At 39.2% G+C, this 19,087-nt stretch overlaps 1 non-coding gene across 1 annotated transcript; it reads right to left on the bottom strand.

Annotated features, from left to right (window-relative positions):
• Positions 1–11,085: 11,085 nt before the first annotated feature.
• Positions 11,086–11,186, bottom strand: LOC120361963 (small nucleolar RNA U13). Its single transcript, XR_005577986.1, has one exon. It is a non-coding gene; the product is annotated as a small nucleolar RNA U13 (small nucleolar RNA).
• Between the last annotated feature and the right edge of the window lie 7,901 nt (positions 11,187–19,087).

Below are 19,087 nucleotides of genomic sequence, written 5' to 3'. Positions count from 1 at the left end.
ATCCTTTTCAAAATTTTCTGGCAGGAGAGTGGACTGATATTATACAGGCCAGTCATTCCAATTAGAATCACCAATTTATACTGGAGGAAAGTGGGGGTGGGGCACGGATAGGCAAGTGCAAAAGGCAGAGTGAGTAGGGGAGGAACACACACACACGTCCCCACTACACGCACACACCTCTTCCCCTAGCCTTGCTTTTCCAAATCCTGGTAGTTGATTTCTATATTTTATGTGAATGTGTTAAGTCAACCAGGCAAAATGTTTGCCAGCCTCTCTCTGGAATATGCGCAGAGGATAGAGGAGCAACCACTTAAAATATCCCCACTACTATGGATAGGATGACATTAAGAATTCTACAATGTGGTGGTTGTTGTAAAATAAGTTAAGAATAAATAAGACACAAATGAGTGGCAGTCTATAAAAGTACTAAATAACAACCTAGGGAAGACATTTTTATAATCTTACAATGAGAAAGACTTTCCATAGCATAATTAAAAAATATGAGATCGATTTATATATAAACAGAAGCCCTGCTCTATTTATCAAGTGTAAAAAAGCAAGGTGCAAAACAATATTTGTAGTTTGATCTCCCCCTTTTTTTTTTGTCATGGAATGTCACTCTGCTTCCCAGGCTGAAGTGCAGTGGCGTGATCTCGGCTCACTGCAACCTCCACCGCCTGGGTTCAAACAATTCTCCTGCCTCAGCCTCCCAAGTGGCTGGGACTACAGGCACACACCACCACACCCGGGTAATAGTTTTTTATTATTATTTTTAGTAGAGATGGGGTTTTACCATGGTGGCCAGGCTGGTCTCGAACTCCTAACCTCAGGTGACCTGCCTGCCTCAGCCTCCCAAAGTGCTGGGATTACAGGCATGGGCCACTGCGCCTGGCCTGATCCCTTATTTTAAACACTATACAGGCATATGGGCATAGAAAATAATTGGGAAACACTGCTAACAGTGTTGATCTCTGTAAAGTGAAATTGGAAAGCACTTGGTTATGGGGGAAATCTCATATTTTTTGTAATTATGTTAAACTTTTTACCGTGACCAATTGTTATTTTTGTAACTCCATTTTTTTTTTAAAAAAGAAGGAAATAAATGGAAAAATAACTTGAGGTTTAGAAAACTATTAGAAACTTAACAATATAAAAGAATATTTTCTAAGTATGTAAAAAATATAAAAATCAAAGAGGAAAAATTTTGAACGTCTGTATAATTAAAAACATAAACAAAAATCAAATCACAAATGGGAGTTTATTTACAAAGAAATAAGGTAACCAAATAAATAAATAAATAAATAATATCCTTCAAGGGGTCAGGAATAGCCAAAACAATCTTGAAAAAAAACAGAGGACTCATATGTCCTGATCTCAAACCTTACTACAAAGCTACAATAATCAAATCAATGTGATACTAATATAAGAATAGACTTATAGATCAATAGAATAGAATTGCAAGTCCAGAGAAAACCCTTGAATCTAAGGTAGATTATTTTTGCCATGGTGCCAAGACAATTCAATGGAGAAAAAATAGTCTTTTCAACAAATTGTGAACCTTAAAATGTACATAGCCCTTGACTTGAGGATCTCTCCTACAGAAATAATCAGAGATTTTTTGACAAAGGTTTATATGCAAAACATTATTAATTATAGCCCCAAATTGGAAGCAACCCATGTCAAACAATAGCAGGATAATAAATTCTGATATATCCATAAATGGATACCCATAAATCCATTATCCATAATGGATTTTTATTTGTAAATCCATGAAATGGATAAAACATATCAGTTATTAAAAATGGCACTCCTTGTAGTGATGGAACTGTTCTGTGTCTTGATTCTATCAATGCCAATATTTTGCTTGTGATATTGTACTATAGTTTTGCAAGATTTTACCATTGGGGGAAACTTGGTAAAAGGTATACAGGATCTCTCTGCATTATTATTTTATTTTTTCTTGAGATGGAGTCTTGCTCTGTCACCCAGGCTGGAGTGCAGTGGCAGGATCTCGGCTCACTGCAGCCTCTGCCTCCTGAGTTCAAGCAATTCTGCTGCCTCAGCCCCTGAGTAGCTGGGAGTACAGGCAGGCACCACCATGCCAGCTAATTTTTGTATTTTTAGAAGAGATGGGGTCTTGCCATGTTGGCAAAGCTGGTCTTGAACTCCTGACCTAAGGTGATCCACCTGCCTTGCCCTCCCAAAGTGCTGGGATTACAGCGTCAGCCATTGCGCCTGGCCTCTATGTATTATTTCTTACAGTTGCTTATGAATCTAGAATTATCTTTAAAAGTCTAATTTTTAAAATGAAATTATTGAAGGATTTTTAAGAACATGAGAAAATGATTATGACCTTATACTGATTTACTTATCTACATGTAAGATGAATATGCAGTATAATTTCAACTACATGCCATCTATAAGCATTGAAAGAATGCTGGAAAAAACATTGAGTGTATGGATAGATGATAGCCAAATATGAGAGAGGGAGAGAAAGCCTGAGCTCATGTGAGCTCCTTCTGTGTCATGCATAAAATTATGAATTATGCAGTCATTGTAAATAATTACCTCTTCTCTGGAGCTTTGCTAGACTCCCTGAACCAAACACCTTATGTCATGCCCATTGATCCTACCTTTCTCGTACTGATTATCATGTGTTGCAATTGTTTGCAGATCTATCATTCAGAAATATTCCGAGGCCCTTGATGTCAGTAGAAATGTCTTATTAAGCACTGTCTTCCAAGTCTTCACATATAGTAGACCCTTGAAATGTGGGTTACCTGAACGGGTCAGTAAAGTAACAATAAGTGAACATCAGTCTTAATTTTACTGCTGACCCTTATTGGGAAGAACACTAACCTTAGGGTTTTTCAGGTCTGAAGAAAAAGTCGCATAGCCGTGACTCAGTCTTCAATTTGCATAGTACATTCAGTTTCATCTACACTACTCGGAATGCAGTCTTTGTGGTCTTACAATGGAACTAACTCTTCTGGAAATAAGGCCCTTTGGTATTATTTCATTAATGCCCTTGGATGAAGTCTAAGGATGAACCAGACTTATACTAAATTCCTCTGTCTAATATGATATGGTAAGGTGTTACACCATTTGCCTACATCTTACTGCTCCTAGGTAGGACACAGAGAATTAGAGTAAGAGGGAATAGTCTTTATTTCTCCCTCCTTCCCTCCTTCCCTCCTTCCTTCCTTTTTTTTTTTTTTTTTCTTTTCTTTTTGTGACAGAGTCTTTTGTTTTTGTTTGAGACAAAGTCTTTTTCTGTCACCTAGGCTGGAGTACAGTGGCGTGATCTTGGCTCACTGCTGCCTCCACCTCCCGGGATCAAGTGATTTTCGTGCCTCAGCCTCCTGAGTAGGTGAGATCACAGTTGCACGCCACCACACCTGACTAATTTTTCTATTTTTCTTTTTTAGCAGAAATTGAGTTTCGCCATGTTGGCCAGCCTGGTCTCAAATTCCTGTCCTCAAGTGATCTGCCCATCTTGGCCTGAAATATTATTTCATAATAGTAAATTAGGCATAGGTTTTGAGAAACCAGAATCTCTGAATGCTGAAAGTGGAGGTAGGCAACAAAATTCTCAAAATACCTTTGATTTTGAGAAGTTCTACCAAATTCAAAAAGTCTATTGATATTGTGAGAGGGCTACCAAATGAAAACTCCTCATTTATGGAATAAGGATAACAGCAAACTCGAAATTTATATGAATTACTTATTATTACATAAAGGACCGTATCGAGTTTCACACATTAGGTTCTTTGCCATGTATGGAGGGGACATTGGTAGTTTTGCCTGCCTGGTTGGTGTCTATGCACTTAAATATTCTTATAAAGAATCTCCCTGTCCCATTCGAAATCCATGTGACACAGATGAGACTTCCAGCAAACCCTTGCTTCAGGGCAGGAGGGTAGTCTAGGCCAAATAAATCAGTATATTTTGTCCCCATGGCCACTGTGATAAGTTTGAAGCAATGATACACAATCCCAGAAATTTCTGGAACCAATGAAAGGTAGAAATTATCTTCACTGAATTGTTAGTTACAAAGATGAGGTAAGCATGAGGCTGCAAAGACAGGCTGCCTGAAAATGAAACCATTATGATGAAAACAGGGGTGATACATATAAAGAGACAGATTCCTAATGATATTATTTGAACATCTGGATCTAGCCATGACTGAAGAACTATCTACCCACTAGACTTTTCAGTTACATAGACCAATAAATTTTCCTTTGTCCTTAAACTAGCTTACAGTTGGGGTTCTATCATTTGCAACTAAAAAAATCCCAATTAGGCCGGGCGCGGTGGCTCAAGCCTGTAATCCCAGCACTTTGGGAGGCCGAGGCGGGTGGATCACGAGGTCAAGAGATCGAGACCATCCTGGTTAACATGGTGAAACCCCGTCTCTACTAAAAATAGTAAAAATTAGCTGGGCATGGTGGTGTGTGCCTGTAATCCCAGCTACTCAGGAGGCTGAGGTAGGAGAATTGCCTGAACCCAGGAGGCGGGGGTTGCGGTGAGCCGAGATCGCGCCATTGCACTCCAGCCTGGGTAACAAGAGCGAAACTCCGTCTCAAAAAAAAAAAAAAAAAAAAAAAAAAATCCCAATTAATAAGTTATGACTAATACATTATAATCTAACTCCAGATTGGCATCATGGAACCTTCTTAGATGTATGTAAAAATCCTGAAAAGTATGTTAAATGCAAGGGAGTCACTTTGACACCCTTAGCTAAGTAAGCCCAAAGAGATTGATCCATGAAGTGACCCGAATCCAGGCCCTGACATTGACTTAATGTTTACCTCTTCTCAGGAAATTCCTCAGAAACTGTATTCTTATTTGTTTGCATTTATAAAACTTTAATGTATTGCCATTTTAAAGGCCAAAACTTTCCTTTCCGAAGAAAACATTGTTTCAGAGGTAAATACGATTTATGTTGTGTTTTAAAAAAAGTAGCTTCTTTAAAACTTGCTCTGTGCCAGACACCGTGGCTCACGCCTGTAATCCCAGCACTTTGGAAGGCTAAAGTAGGAGGATCACTTGGGCCCAGCAGTTCAAGACCAGCCTAAGCAACAAAGGGAGACCAAATCTCTGTAAAAAATACAAAAATTAGCTGGTGTGGTGGTGCATGCCTGTAGTCCCAGCTACTCTGGAGTCTGAAGTGGGAGGCTCACCTGAGCCCAGCTGGAGGTCAGGGATCGAGGCTGCAGTGAGCTAATGATTGTGCCACTGCACTCTAGGCTTTGTGACAAAGCGAGACCCTGTCTCAAAATAAAATTAAAAATAAAAATCCTTGTTCTGTTCTGATGGCCAAGGGCAGTGTAAAAGGTTTAAAAATATTTCCAATGTAATTATATTTGTAGTAGAGCAAACAATTGCTTCTGTAAATGTTGGCAGCCCTTTTATGAAATGCCTTGAGTGCTTGCTCAAACGACGATGATATATTGGAAATGTAAATGTTAACCCTTTGGGGCAAAATTAGACTCAGTAGTAGGAGTATGGAATCATAACTTCCCAACTCTTTCTTTAATTTTTAGTTAGAACTGCCTCTTTCCACATTAGGCATGACAAGTTTAGGCTCAAACAATGAAATGCGAATAGTTTGTTTCCAGGTGACTTCCTGTGCCACCCAATCAAATATTTACTGAGGTGAACTGGAACTCAAGACTGCCATCTGAAAAGATGACCAAGTTAAACAGCTAGATGACTAAGTTAAACAGCTTGACCTAACAAAACTAGTTTTACCAGACTGATTACATAGATTACCTGAAAATAGGTAATAGACTCACGCTAAGGTCCATAATTGTACATATGACCTGGTTATTTCTCCAATATATTTTTAGGCAATGATGACCAATAAGAGGACTTAGTTTGTAAGACATGTTTCATTCGTATAAGGACAAACTTAAAGACTCAAGTCTTTATAAGATGAGCAGTTTATCATCTTAATTTGATATACGGTTGCTGTTACTACTAATTGCAAAATAATAATTATACCATTTTCATTTGCATAATGTTTGCAAGCACGTTTTTAGTTTTTGTTTTTTTAATGATTGCTTTTGAAATGCATCGTTTAAAATTATTATTATACTTTCAGTTCTTGGATGCATGTGCAGAACATGCAGGTTTGTTACATAGGTGTACACATGCCATGGTGGTTTGCTGCCTCTATCAACCCGTCATCTACATTAGGTATTTCTTTTAATGCTATCCCTCCCCTAGCCCCTGACCCCCTAATAGGCCCTGGTGTGTGATGTTCCCCTACCTGCATCCATGTGTTCTCACTGTTCAACTCTCACTTATGAGTGAGAACATGCAGTGTTTGGTTTTCTGTTCCTGTGTTAGTTTGCTGAGAATAATGGTTTCCAGATTCATCCATGTCCCTTCAAAGGACATGAACTCATCCTTTTTTATGGCTGCATAATATTCCATGGTGTACATGTGCAACATTTTTTTTTATCCAGTCTATCATTGATGGGCATTTGGGTTGGTTCCAAGTCTTTGCTATTGTGAATAGTGCTGCAATAAACATATGTGTGCATGTGTTTTTATGGTAGAATGATTTACAATCCTTTGGTATATACCCAGTAATGAGATTGCTGAGTCAAATGGTGTTTCTAGTTCTATATCCTTGAGGAATAATCACACTGTCTTCCATAATGGTTGAACTAATTTACACTTTCACCAACAGTGTAAAAGCAATTCTGTTTCCCACATCCTCTCCAGCATCTGTTGTTTCCTGACTTTTTAATGATCACCATTCTAACTGGTATGAGATGGTATCTCATTGTGGTTTTGATTTGCATTTCTCTAACGACCAGTGATGATGAGATTTTTCTCATAGGTTTGTCGGCCACATAAATGTCCTTTTTTGAGAAGTGTGTATTCATATCCTTTGCCCACTTTTTGATGGGGTTGTTTGTTTTTTTCTTGTAAATTTGTTTAAGTTCCTTGTAGATTCTGGATATTAGCCCTTCATCAGATGGGTAGATTGCAAAAATTTTCTCACATTCTGTAGGTTGCCTGTTTACCCTGATGATAGTTTCTTCCACTGTACAGAAGTTCTTTAGTTTAAGTAGATCCCACTTGTCAATTTTGATTTCTGTTGCCATTGCTTTTGGTGTTTTCATCATGAAGTCTTTGCCCATGCCTATGGCCAGAATGGTTTTGCCTAGGTTTTCTTCTAGGGTTTTTATGGTTTTAGGTTTTAGGTTTAAATTCTTAATCCATCATGAGTTAATTTTTGTATAAGGTATAAGGAAGGGGTCCAGTTTCAGCTTTCTGCACATGGCTAGCCAGTTGTCCCAACACCATTTATTAAATAGGGAATCCTTTCCCCACTGCTTGTTTTTGTGTCAGGTTTGTCAAAGATCAGATGGTTGTAGATGTGTGGAGTTATTTCTGAGGCTTCTGTTCTGTTCCATTGGTCTATATATCTGTTTTGATACCAATACCATGCTGTTTTGGTTACTGTAGCCTGTATTATAGTTTAAATTCAGGTAGCATGATGCCTCCAGCTTTGTTCTTTTTGCTTAGGATTGTCTTGGCTATGCAAGCTCTTTTCTGGTTCCATATGAAATTTAAAGTAGTTTTTTCTAATTATGTGAAGAAAGTCAATGGTAGGCAAGCACTTTTTCATCTGTCATCTCATTTGATCCTCCCAACACACGTACAAGGAAGATCCAGTTTATTTATTCCCACTTGCCAAGTGAGGAAACCGAGGTTTTGAGGAGCTCAGTTACCCAAGTTTGCACTGGATAGTCCAAAGTATAACTAGAACTAGACTATGTGTTGACTGACTCTAACCCTAGCATTTCTGAAGGGAAAACGACCATACCAATGAATTATAATTTTGCAGATCTGCAGCAAGATAACATTACTCCAGACCAAAATTCTATAATTCTCAGTCTTTCTCTGTCTTAAAGGAATCTTAGTACTTATAAAGCTATAAAGTCTAGTCTCCCAATTCATAAAGAGATTCACCTCTTAGCAATTACTATATCAATTTTAAGGATTCCAATATTCTAGAATACCATATATTCCAGAATACCATATACTGAGATAGAATGTACATCCTATACAATTCTCCCATTTAAAGTTTTTTTGGTGGGGGAAATGGAGTCTTGCTCTGTTGCCCAGGCTGGAGTGCAGTGGCACAATCTCGGCTCACTGCAACCTTTGCCTCCCCAGTTCAAGTGATTCTCCTGTCTCAGCCTCCTGAGTAGCTGGGACTACAGGTGCATGCCACCACATCCAGCTAATATTTGTATTTTTAGTAGAAACAGGGTTTCACCATGTTGGCCAGGCTGGTCTCGAACTCCTCACCTCAGGTGATACACCGGCTTTGGCCTCCCAAAGTGCTATGATTGCAAGCGTGAGTTACTACACCCGGCCAATTCAATGGTTTTAATATATTCACGGAGATGTACAACCATAACAATCTAATTTTAGAATGTCTCATTATCCCCAAAAGAAACCTGTACCCTTTACGTGTCACTTCCTAAACCCCCACATTACCACTAGCCCTAGGAAACCACTAATCTATTTTATGTCTCAATTGATCTACATAGTCTGGACATTTCACATAAATGGAATCCTGCAATATGTAGCTTTTGTATTTGGATTCTTTTTCTTAGCATGTTCTACAGGTTTAACCTTGCTGTAGCCAGTATCAGTGCTTCATTCCTTTTTAAGGCTGAATAATACTTCCTTGTATGGCTAGACCATATTTTTTATTTATTCATTGGTTGATACCATGTTTTCAAAATACAGAATATTGATACTCTGATATTTTTTAAATAAAATATTTTTTCTCCTAAGAACATTGTCATTTTTATCTGAAATCTCATCTTGGGATATGCACAGAGAATATTCTGCATTAAAATTTCAAGCTAGAGATACACTCATTTTGAAAGTATTCTCAGGACAAACTTTCCAAGGCCTCTTATTGTTGTTGAAATGGCTAGTTCTGGGTTACTTGTGTGATCAAGCATCTTTTTCTGTTTCCTAGCCATTTTTCTGTTCTCTCAGAGTCTGATTGTGTTCTTAGTCTGCTTCCAGAGGTCTCTGATGGAGTAAACTTAGAATATGGTGTGGGCGTTACAATGGAGGCATATAATGGAAGAGGATGAGAGGAGAGGAATAGGTGCTGGGAGATTATTAGCCCCAATGTCCAATGTTTTCCCTTTAACCTGACCACTTCCTTTTTTCTGGTTTAGGTTCCTTCTGCTTCCTTCCTCCTTTTCTATCCAATCCAGATTTCTTTTCTTAGGAGAGCCTACCCCTCCTTTGACAATTTTTTCTACCCAGAATCTTCATTCTCAATCATCCTATCTGGAGGCACTCAAGCCAGAAGGAAAGAACAGAGTCATCTGAGCCTCCCCTGAAAGGAACAGCACATTATAATATTGGGAAGAAGATAATAACCATATCTCCATTTTAACAGAATACTGATATTTTGGCATGATTTGAAATACCCTTGTAGGTGGAGGAGAGTTTCACCTTCAACTTGAAATATCCTTATGGCTGGAGGAGAGTATCACTACCACTACCGATATTCAGACCAAGCCATGGATCCATGAGTCTTGGGGATCAGTTGAAACCCAGAGGTCTATGGCATTTGGGCTATATCTCAGTCACTGGCTCTGTGGCTGTTGCTATTGCAGACCCCTCCCAGGCCACTGTGATTCTTCAGGATGCAAAGAAAGACACTCCCTTACCTTCCCCTCAATGTTTAAGGCTGTTTCATGCAATAACTAGTCTGTGTAGTTTGAAATAGCAGACAAAACACACTATTTCCACTATTTTGGAGAGGTCAAAAGTAGATAAAGTCATGAGTAAATGAGTAAATGTTGAGGGAACACCAGCTTAGGGTGAGGTGGGAGATAGGTTCACAGAAAGGAATACGGACCAAAGGGAAGCCTTGCGATTTGTAGACACCAGGTGCTGTGAAGGGTAGGAGTGAGGCTCATGCCTAAAAACAGTGACATTCATTAAAAGACTCTAATGTGGGAAAAGTCCTTCCTGCCTCCCCAGATCTGCCCATTATAGAAGAACAGCACCCACACATAGCACATCCCCTCCTCGCAAGGGAGTGGAGACTTCTCTGGGGAAACTGAAAGCCCTCTGGAGGGAAAAGCTTCTCAATCTGGTATTTAGGGGTTTCCCATTATAAAATTCTACATCTCCTCTTGCTCACCCTAAAGGAATGATTTCCTGTTGGCAATCCTCTCCTATAAACTCCCTCATCAGTTTTTCTGAATTTCACCTTTAAGTATGAACAGGCAGGCTAAAATCACCAAGTGTTTGAGGTAAGTCACTGTGATGGTTACTTTTATGTGTTAACTTGGCTAGGCTATAATTAATCAAGTATCAACTCCTGCATGAGAATTTCCAGGCTTCTGGCCTGCTTTATAGATTTCAAATTTGCCTAGCCAGCACTCCATGATCCTGAAAATCAGTTTCTTGCAATAACCACCTACCTACTACACAAACACCCTCTCTCTTTCTCTGCCTCTGTGTGTCTCACTCTGTCAATAGATTATACATGCATGTATATAATGTATGTATATAATGCACAAATGTAAAGCACACACATAAATATACAAATTTTACTAGTTCTTGTTTCTTGGGTAGAACCCCAACACACAAGTCACCACATGCAAAAGGAGACTAAGACAAACAGTGAAAACGATCTGGGTCATGCCTGCTTCGTCAAACTTAACCTTGTACAGTTTGCTCCAGCCACACTAGCCTTCTTAGTGTTCCTGGAACACAGAGTGCTTGCTCTTTTCTCAGAGCCCATCAGCCCTGGGGCTGCCTCCCACTGCAATTGTTTACCTGGCCCGCTATCCAGATTGTATTCAGGTCTCTGTTTAAGTACTATCAGAGCAGAGACGGGATCCTGGATCACTCCTTAAAGCAGACATCCCCCATATGCTCCATCCACTGAATTTCATTCATTCATAGCAATGACAACTTCTTTAAATAATATTTTTGTTTGTATAATTACTAGTTTCTTCTCTGACCAGAAAAAAGTCTCCACAACAGGAACCTCTTGTGTCTTTTTTCCTTTCATGTCAGACAGGAAATGCGCCAATGTAACAAGTTTTGAGGGAGGCACATCTCACATATGCACATGAAAACCCAATCATCACGCTTATGAACTGAAAAAGGATCTTTTTGTGTCTTGTTCACTATTGTGTCACCATCATCTAACACAGTGCCCGGTCCTTTAACAGTTGAAGCGATAATATATGGACTGAATGATAAATGAAAAAAATATTTGAAAGAAATAGACATAGTTCAGAGAATAGTGAATTTTAAAAACAATGCTAATTGGTTACACACTGAAAGATTCAAATCATTATTATAACATAAACAATAACAGAATACTGTGAACTAAGAACAACTGGAGAAAAAGAAAGAGAGCTTTTAGACCTGAAAAAGATTGGTGAAACTTTAAAACTTCCACAGAAGAGTCTATTTTAAGCTACCAACACAATGTCACTGAACACAAAGTTGGGAAGGGAAGTGCAGAGTTGGCCCTCACTAGCTGCTTTGAGCCAATATCAGCACAACACTGACAGGTTCAGGGAGTTGATGTGGTAGACACTGTAAAGTGCCCTTCAGATCCTCCTTCAGGAATGAAGGACTTATTACCCCGTATGTTGAGAATGCTACCAGATATGTCTTTGGCTGTCAGCCTTATTCAGGGATTGCCTCAGCTGAAAAGAGCTACCTAGCCCAAGGTTGTAGCCCCTTCCAAAGGCATCCCACATTAAATGACTAAAAAACTTGGGGTATCAGGGGCCAGCTCCCTGGTCCCAAATGGGGACCACTCTGGCCAATTATCTAATCTTCAGAACTTCTTGTAAGGTTGCTTGAGGCTTCTGTCACAAAGACTTCTGCTTTCTCTTCCCTACTCTTCTGCATGTGTTAATCCCAGTAATGTGTCTTAATACACTTCCTGTATCTATTTTTTCTTCTAAGTCATGAATTGAAGTCATTAGATGATAGTGATCAGGAGGAGAAAGAGGAGTGAGTGTAGGAAACTTGAGGAAAGAAGGGAAGGGTGAAATTGTTATTTTAGAGTGAGAAACTGAGTTTCCAGCAAATATAGTGGAACTGTTTCAGTGTTGACTGAGAAAAAAAGTAAGAGACATGAAGAATCAATTCAGGAGGTCCAATAGCCCACAGGAGTCAAAAGAAAAAAAAGAACAGAGAAAATGGGAAAGAATAGGCCTGGTGCAGTGGCTCATGCCTGTAATCTCAGCAGTTTGGGAGGCTGAGATGGGCAGATCACCTGAGATTAGGAGTTGAAGACCAGCCTAGCCAACATGGTGAAACCCCGTCTCTACAAAAATACAAAACTTAGCCAGGCATCAGGGCGGGTGCCTGTAATCCCAGATGACACCATTGTACTCCAGCCTGGTCAACAGAGCAAGACTCTGTCTCAAAAAAAAAAAAAAAAAAAAAAAAAAAAAAAAAAAAAAAAAAAAAACCGATAATGAGAAAGGATATTTTAAAGAAATAATAGAAGAAATAGAAAAAAGTTTTTTTCTGAAACTGAAGAACATGAATATTTGTATTAAAAGGGCTTATCAAATGTAAAATTAGATTATTCAAAATAACTGTACTGGTATACATCCTTATTAATTTTAAAGGACACCACAGACATGAAAGAGAACTTAAATATTTATATATGGAAAGAAGTAAATCTCTTACAAAGTATCAATAGGCACATGGAAAGCTTTTGATAAGTTCCAATACTCCTTCATGATAAAAATCCCTCAACAGACTAGGCATCAAAAAAATACGTCAAAATAATAAGAGCTTTCTATGACAAACCCACAGTAAACATCATATCAAATGGGCAAAATTGGGAACCATTCACCTTGAGAACCACAACAAGACAAGGATGCCCTCTCACCACTCCTATTTAACATAGTACTGGGAGTCCTAGCCAGAGCAATCAGGCAAGAGAAAGAAATAAAAAGTATCCACATATGAAAAGAAGTCACACAATCTCCCTCTCTTCCTTGATGATACGAATCCATACTCAGAAAATTTTAAAGGTGCTGCCAAAAGGCTCCTAGAAATGATAAACAACTTAAGCAAAGTTGCAAGACACAAGGTTAATGTACAGAAATCAGTACCATTTCTATACATCAACAACAACCAGACTGAGAGTGAAATCAAGAACACAGTCCCCAAAATCTCACAAATCACCACTAAGGAACTTACTCATGTAACCAAACACTACCTGTTCCATAATAACGTATGGAAATGAAAAATTAAACAAAAATAAAAATAAAGAACACAATCCCACACACAATAGCCACAAAGAAAATGAAATACCTAAAAATACACCAAACCAAGGAGGTGAAAAGTCTCTACAAGGAGAACTACAAAACACTGCTGAAAAAAATCAGAAATGACACAAATAAATTGTAAAACAGTCCATGTTCACGGAATGGAAGAATCAATATCATAAAAATGGCCATACTGCTCAAAGCAATTTACAGATTCAATGCTATTCCTATCAAACTCTTAATGGCATTCTTCACAGAATTAGAAAAAAAAAACTATTCTAAAATTCATATGGAACCAAAAAAAGAGCCGAAATAACCAAAGCAATTAGAAGCAAAAAGAACAAAGATGGAGGCATCACACTACCCAACTTCAAACTATACTATAAAGTCACAGTAAACAAAACAGCTTGGGTGGCCAGGTGCAGTGGCTAACACCTGTAATCCCAGCACTTTGGGAGGCTGAGGTGGGCAGATGACCTGAGGTCAGGAGTTTGAGACCAGGCTAGCCAACACAGTGAAAACCCATCTCTAAATATACAAAATACAATACTTTTGTAAAAAATACAAAAATAAGCCAGGCATAGTGGCAGGCACCTGTAATTCCAGCTACTGGGGAGGCTGAGGCAGGAGAATCACTTGAACCCAGAGGGCAGAGGTTGTGGTGAGCCAAGATCATGCCATTGCATTCCAGCCTGGGTAACAGAGTGAGACTCAGTCTCAAAAACCAAACAAGGCCGGGTGCAGTGGCTCAAGCCTGTAATCCCAGCACTTTGGGAGGACGAGGCAGGTGGATCACGAGGTCAAGAGATCGAGACCATCCTGGTCAACATGGTGAAACCCCGTCTCTACTAAAAATACAAAAACATTAGCTGGGCATGGTGGCACGTGCCTGTAATTCCAGCTACTCAGGAGGCTGAGGCAGGAGAATTGCCTGAACCCAGGAGGTGGAGGTTGCGGTGAGCCGAGATCGCGCCATTGTACTCCAGCCTGGGCAACAAGAGCGAAACTCTGTCTCAAAAAAAAAAAAAAAAACAAACCCAAACAAACAAACAAACAACAAACAAAAAATAAAAACAGCTTGGTAATGGTACAAAAACAAATATATAGACCAAAGAAACAGAATAGAGAACTCAGAAATAGAGCTGCACATCTACAGCCATCTGATCTTTGACAAGGCAAACCAAAATGAGCAATGGCTAAACAGTTCCATATTCAGTAAATTGTGCTGAGATAACTGGCTAGCCATATGCAGAAGTTTGAAGCTGGAACCCTACCTTTCTCCATATGCAAAAAATAACTAAAAATGGATTAAAGATTTTAATATAAGATCTCAAACTATAGAAATCCTGGAAAAAAACCTAGGAAATACGCTTTTCGACATTGGCCTTGGCAAAGAATTTTTGGCTAAGACCCTAAAAACAATTACAACAAAACCAAAATTAGACAAGTGGGACCTCATTAAACTAAAGAGCTTCTGCACAGCAAAAGAAACAATCAGCAGAGCAAACAGACAACTGACAGAATAAGAGAAGATATTTGCAAACTATGTATCTGACAAAGCCCTAATATTCAGAATCTATAGAGAAATTAAATTAACAACTAAATATCAAACAACACCATTGAAAAGTGGGCAAATGACATGAACAGACACTTTTTGAAAGAAGACATGCAAGGTCAAGCACGGTGGCTCACGCCTGTAATCCCAGTACTTTGCAAGGCTGAGGTGGGCAGATCACCTGAGGTTGGGAGTTCAAGACCAGCCTGACCAACATGGGGAAACCCCGTCTCTGCTAAAAATACAAAAATTAGCTGGGTGTGGTGGTGCATACCTATAATCCCAGCTACTTGGGAGGCTGAGGCAGGAGAACTGCTTGAACCCGGGAGGTGGAGGTTGCGGTGAGCCAAGATCGCGCCATTGCACTCCAGCCTGGGTAACAAGAGCGAAAATCCGTCTCAACAACAACAAAAAAAGACATGCAAGTGGCCAACAAACATATGAAACAATACTCAGCATCTCTAACCATCAGAGAAATGCAAATCAAAACTACAATGAGATACCTTCTGACACCAGTCAGAATGGCTACTATTAAAAAGTCAAAAAACAACAGATGCTGGCTGGCAACGCAGCAGAGAAAAGCGAACACTTATGCACTGTTGGTGGAAATGTAGATTAGTCCAGCCACTGTGGAAAGCAGTCTGGAGATTTCTGAAAGAACTTAAAACAGATCTACCACTGGACCCAGCAATCCCATTACTGGGTATGTACCCAAAAGATTATTCTACCAAAATGACACTTGCACTTGTATGTTCATCACTGCACTGTTCACAATAGCAAAGACATGGAATCAACCCAAGTGCCCATCAATGGTAGATTGGATAAAGAAATGTGCTACATATACACTATGGAATACTAGGTAGTCATACAAAAGAATGAAATCATGTTTTTGCAGCAACATGCATGGAGCTGGAGGCCATAATTCTAAGCAAGTTAATGCAGAAACAGAAAACCAAATATCACATGTTCTCGCTTATAAAGGAGCTAAGCATTGAGCACACATGGATATTAATATGGGAACAATGATATTGTGGCCTACTAGACAGTGCAGGGAGGTTGGGAGGGTTAAAAAGAAAACACCTATTGGGTACTATATGCTCACTACCACGGTGACAGGATCTGTACTTTAAACCTCAGCATCATATAATATTCCTGTATAACAAATATGCACATGTACCCCCTTATCTAAAATTAAAGTTGAAACAAAAAGAAACAAAACGACATTGAACTCAGTAGCAACACTGGATGCTAGAAACTAACAGAAAAATTCGTACAAAATCCAGGGGGGAGAAAGATTTTTCAGCTTGGAATTTTATACTGCGTCAGACTCTCAAACAAAGATGAAGTTTGTCTAAGACATTTTCAGACATAATAATTAGTAATAATAACAGTTTATAACCCATATACTTTTTTTTTTTTTTTTTTTTTTTTTTGAGAAGGAGTTTCGCTCTTGTTACCCAGGCTGGAGTGCAATGGCGCGATCTCGGCTCACCGCAACCTCCGCCTCCTGGGTTCAGGCAATTCTCCTGCCTCAGCCTCCTGAGTAGCTGGGATTATAGGCATGCGCCACCATGCCCAGCTAATTTTTTGTATTTTTAGTAGAGACGGGGTTTCACCATGTTGACCAGGTTGGTCTCGATCTCTCGACCTCGTGATCCACCCGCCTCGGCCTCCCAAAGTGCTGGGATTACAGGCTTGAGCCACCGCGCCCGGCCTTATAACCCATATACTTTTTAAAGAAGTTAATAGAGAATGTATTCCCCACAAAAATGATGAAGAAAATCAATGAAGAGCAAGACAACGAATCTAGGAAATAATGATCCAATATAGGAGCACAGACAAAGGAAGTTTCAGAAAGAGATGTGCAGCTGGCCTGGAGAGCAACCGGCTCAGGTGGAAAAAGGCTGATAAAGGGCTCTGGGAGGGAGCTGCGCCGATTCCTTTCTACCTCTTCCATACCAAGTTTGGTGAGTTTTCATTAGGATCTTCTTGGTCTCCTCAAGCAGCTTTCAATAACTTTGCATATCAGACATAAAAAACATTGGAGTTTCCAACCCTTTCATTCCGAGAAGACCTCTAGGCTCTTCATATAAATAATCCTGTTTCTTCCCCAGAAACTTTCTAACTCCACAAATAAATACTGTAGAGGAAGAACAAAATATGGTTTTGCCTCACTAGAGACCCTGCTCAAAAAATGTGAGAAACATCACCATATTCTTTTGGAAGACTGCTGTCAAGACCTTCCATTTTTCTTTGCTCTCCAAGTCTACATCCCCCTGGCTACCTTCTGGGGACCAAGGTAGTTCTTCTTGGTCTGGAAAATTTGTGCACTTAAAAATAACTAGACTCAAATAATGGAAAGGTCTTTTACCCACTGAAAATAAATAATCTGTTGTCCAAATTTATAAACAAATCGTGTACAAGTTCACAAGGCAATTTCTCAAGTCCTAATCACTACAGGGCTCAGAGACTGAGGTCCGTAGATTCCATAGGAACCCCACCAAGGTATAACCACCCCATGAAGCCCAGCTGCAAACCAGATTTGTTATACTAATAGTTCTAGGTTTACTGTGGTGAGGTTCTAATTCAGAGCTGAGAAAATTCTCACCTGTCTTTTCTTGGAAATCCTAATTATTTTAGAAGAAACCTGAACAGTAGAACTTTGTCTACTGTCAGAGAAACCTAAAGCAGGTTATTGCAGTCTGCATGTACAGATATACCTTTACAAGAACTGCACTGTGTCCTGCAAATCATTGATCCTAGAAATGGGGGATTCTGGGGCAAGGGGAAACTACCGCAAGAGTGGAAATGACTGGCTATCGGGGATGCTATCTATAAAAATATTCCAAGACTGACCTACTCATTGCCCCAATCCATTTCTTTCTTTTATTTATTTTTTTGCCCCAATCCATTTCTTATATTAGTCTAAGGTAAAGAAATCCTTACCACAGACGTCTGTCCTTAAGACTGTCGCTGCTCATTCTGTTTCCTCAGCCAAAAGAATGTACAATTCTCTCTGCTTGCTCCAAGAACAAAAGCCTTCTTGCTCTCAACTACAAATTAAACATGAAAAAAAGTTTCAAAGCCAATCTGATATCAGCAACTAAAAGTGTAGAGAAGCCTTGACTTCACGTAGAACCCAGAAACAAAATTATAAATCACACACTGTATCACAGTAGAGGAAGGAGACCTATTTTTTTTTTATTTACAAGGACAAGTCTGGGAAAACAGAACGCCCACTCAAGAGTTAGCCTGACAGCTTGAAAGCAAAATACTTTTGCACAAAATGCAGAAGAAGCTGGGCATATCTTTTTTTTTCTTTTTACATGACAAATAAAAACTGTATGTTGTACCATATGATTTTTGATGCATGTATACATCCTGAAATGGCTAAGTCAAGCTAATTAATACTTTCTTTACCTCACATATGTATCCTTTTTGTGGTGGGAACATGTAAAATCTACTTTATAGTAGTTTTCAAGTATACAATGTATTGTTATTAACTATAGTCATCACGATGTACAATAGATCTCTTGGACAGGCTCAGTGGCTCATGTCTGTAATCCCAATGCTTTGTGAGGCTGAGGCAGGTGGAACACTTGAGGACAGGAGTTTGAGACCAGCCTGGCCAACATGGTGAAACCTCATCTCTACTAAAAATACAAAAATTAGCCAGCTGTGGTGGTGGACACCTAAGGAGGCTGAGGCAGGAGAATCGCTTGAACCCAAGAGGCAGAGGTTGCAGTGAGCTGAGATCACACTACTGAACTCCAGCCTGAGCAATAAAGTGAGACTCCACCTTAATATATATATATATATATATATATATATATATATATGAGAAAAAATGAAAAAATAGATCTCTTGAACTTTGTCCTCCTGTGTACCTGTAATAATGTATCCTTTGACCAACATCTCCCAAAATCCTGCCTCATCATCTGGAAACCACCATTCTACTTTCTGCTTCTATGAGTTTGACTTTTTTAGATTCCCCATATGAGTGATATCATGCAGTATTTGTCTTTTTGTGTCTGGATTAGTCCACTTACCATAATGTCCTCTAGGTTCATCCATACTGTCACAAATGACAGAATTTCATTCTTTTTTAAAGGCTGAATAGTATTCCACTGTATATGGTTCTTGAGGTTGCTTCCATATTTTGGCTATTGTGAATAGTGCTGCAATGAACATGGGGGTGCAGATATCTCTT

Source organism: Saimiri boliviensis, chromosome X (assembly GCF_048565385.1).
Source record: "Saimiri boliviensis isolate mSaiBol1 chromosome X, mSaiBol1.pri, whole genome shotgun sequence".
NCBI lineage: Eukaryota > Metazoa > Chordata > Mammalia > Primates > Cebidae > Saimiri > Saimiri boliviensis.
The sequence above is the reverse complement of the archived record's forward strand: the minus strand, read 5'-3'. Positions and strand labels throughout refer to the sequence as shown.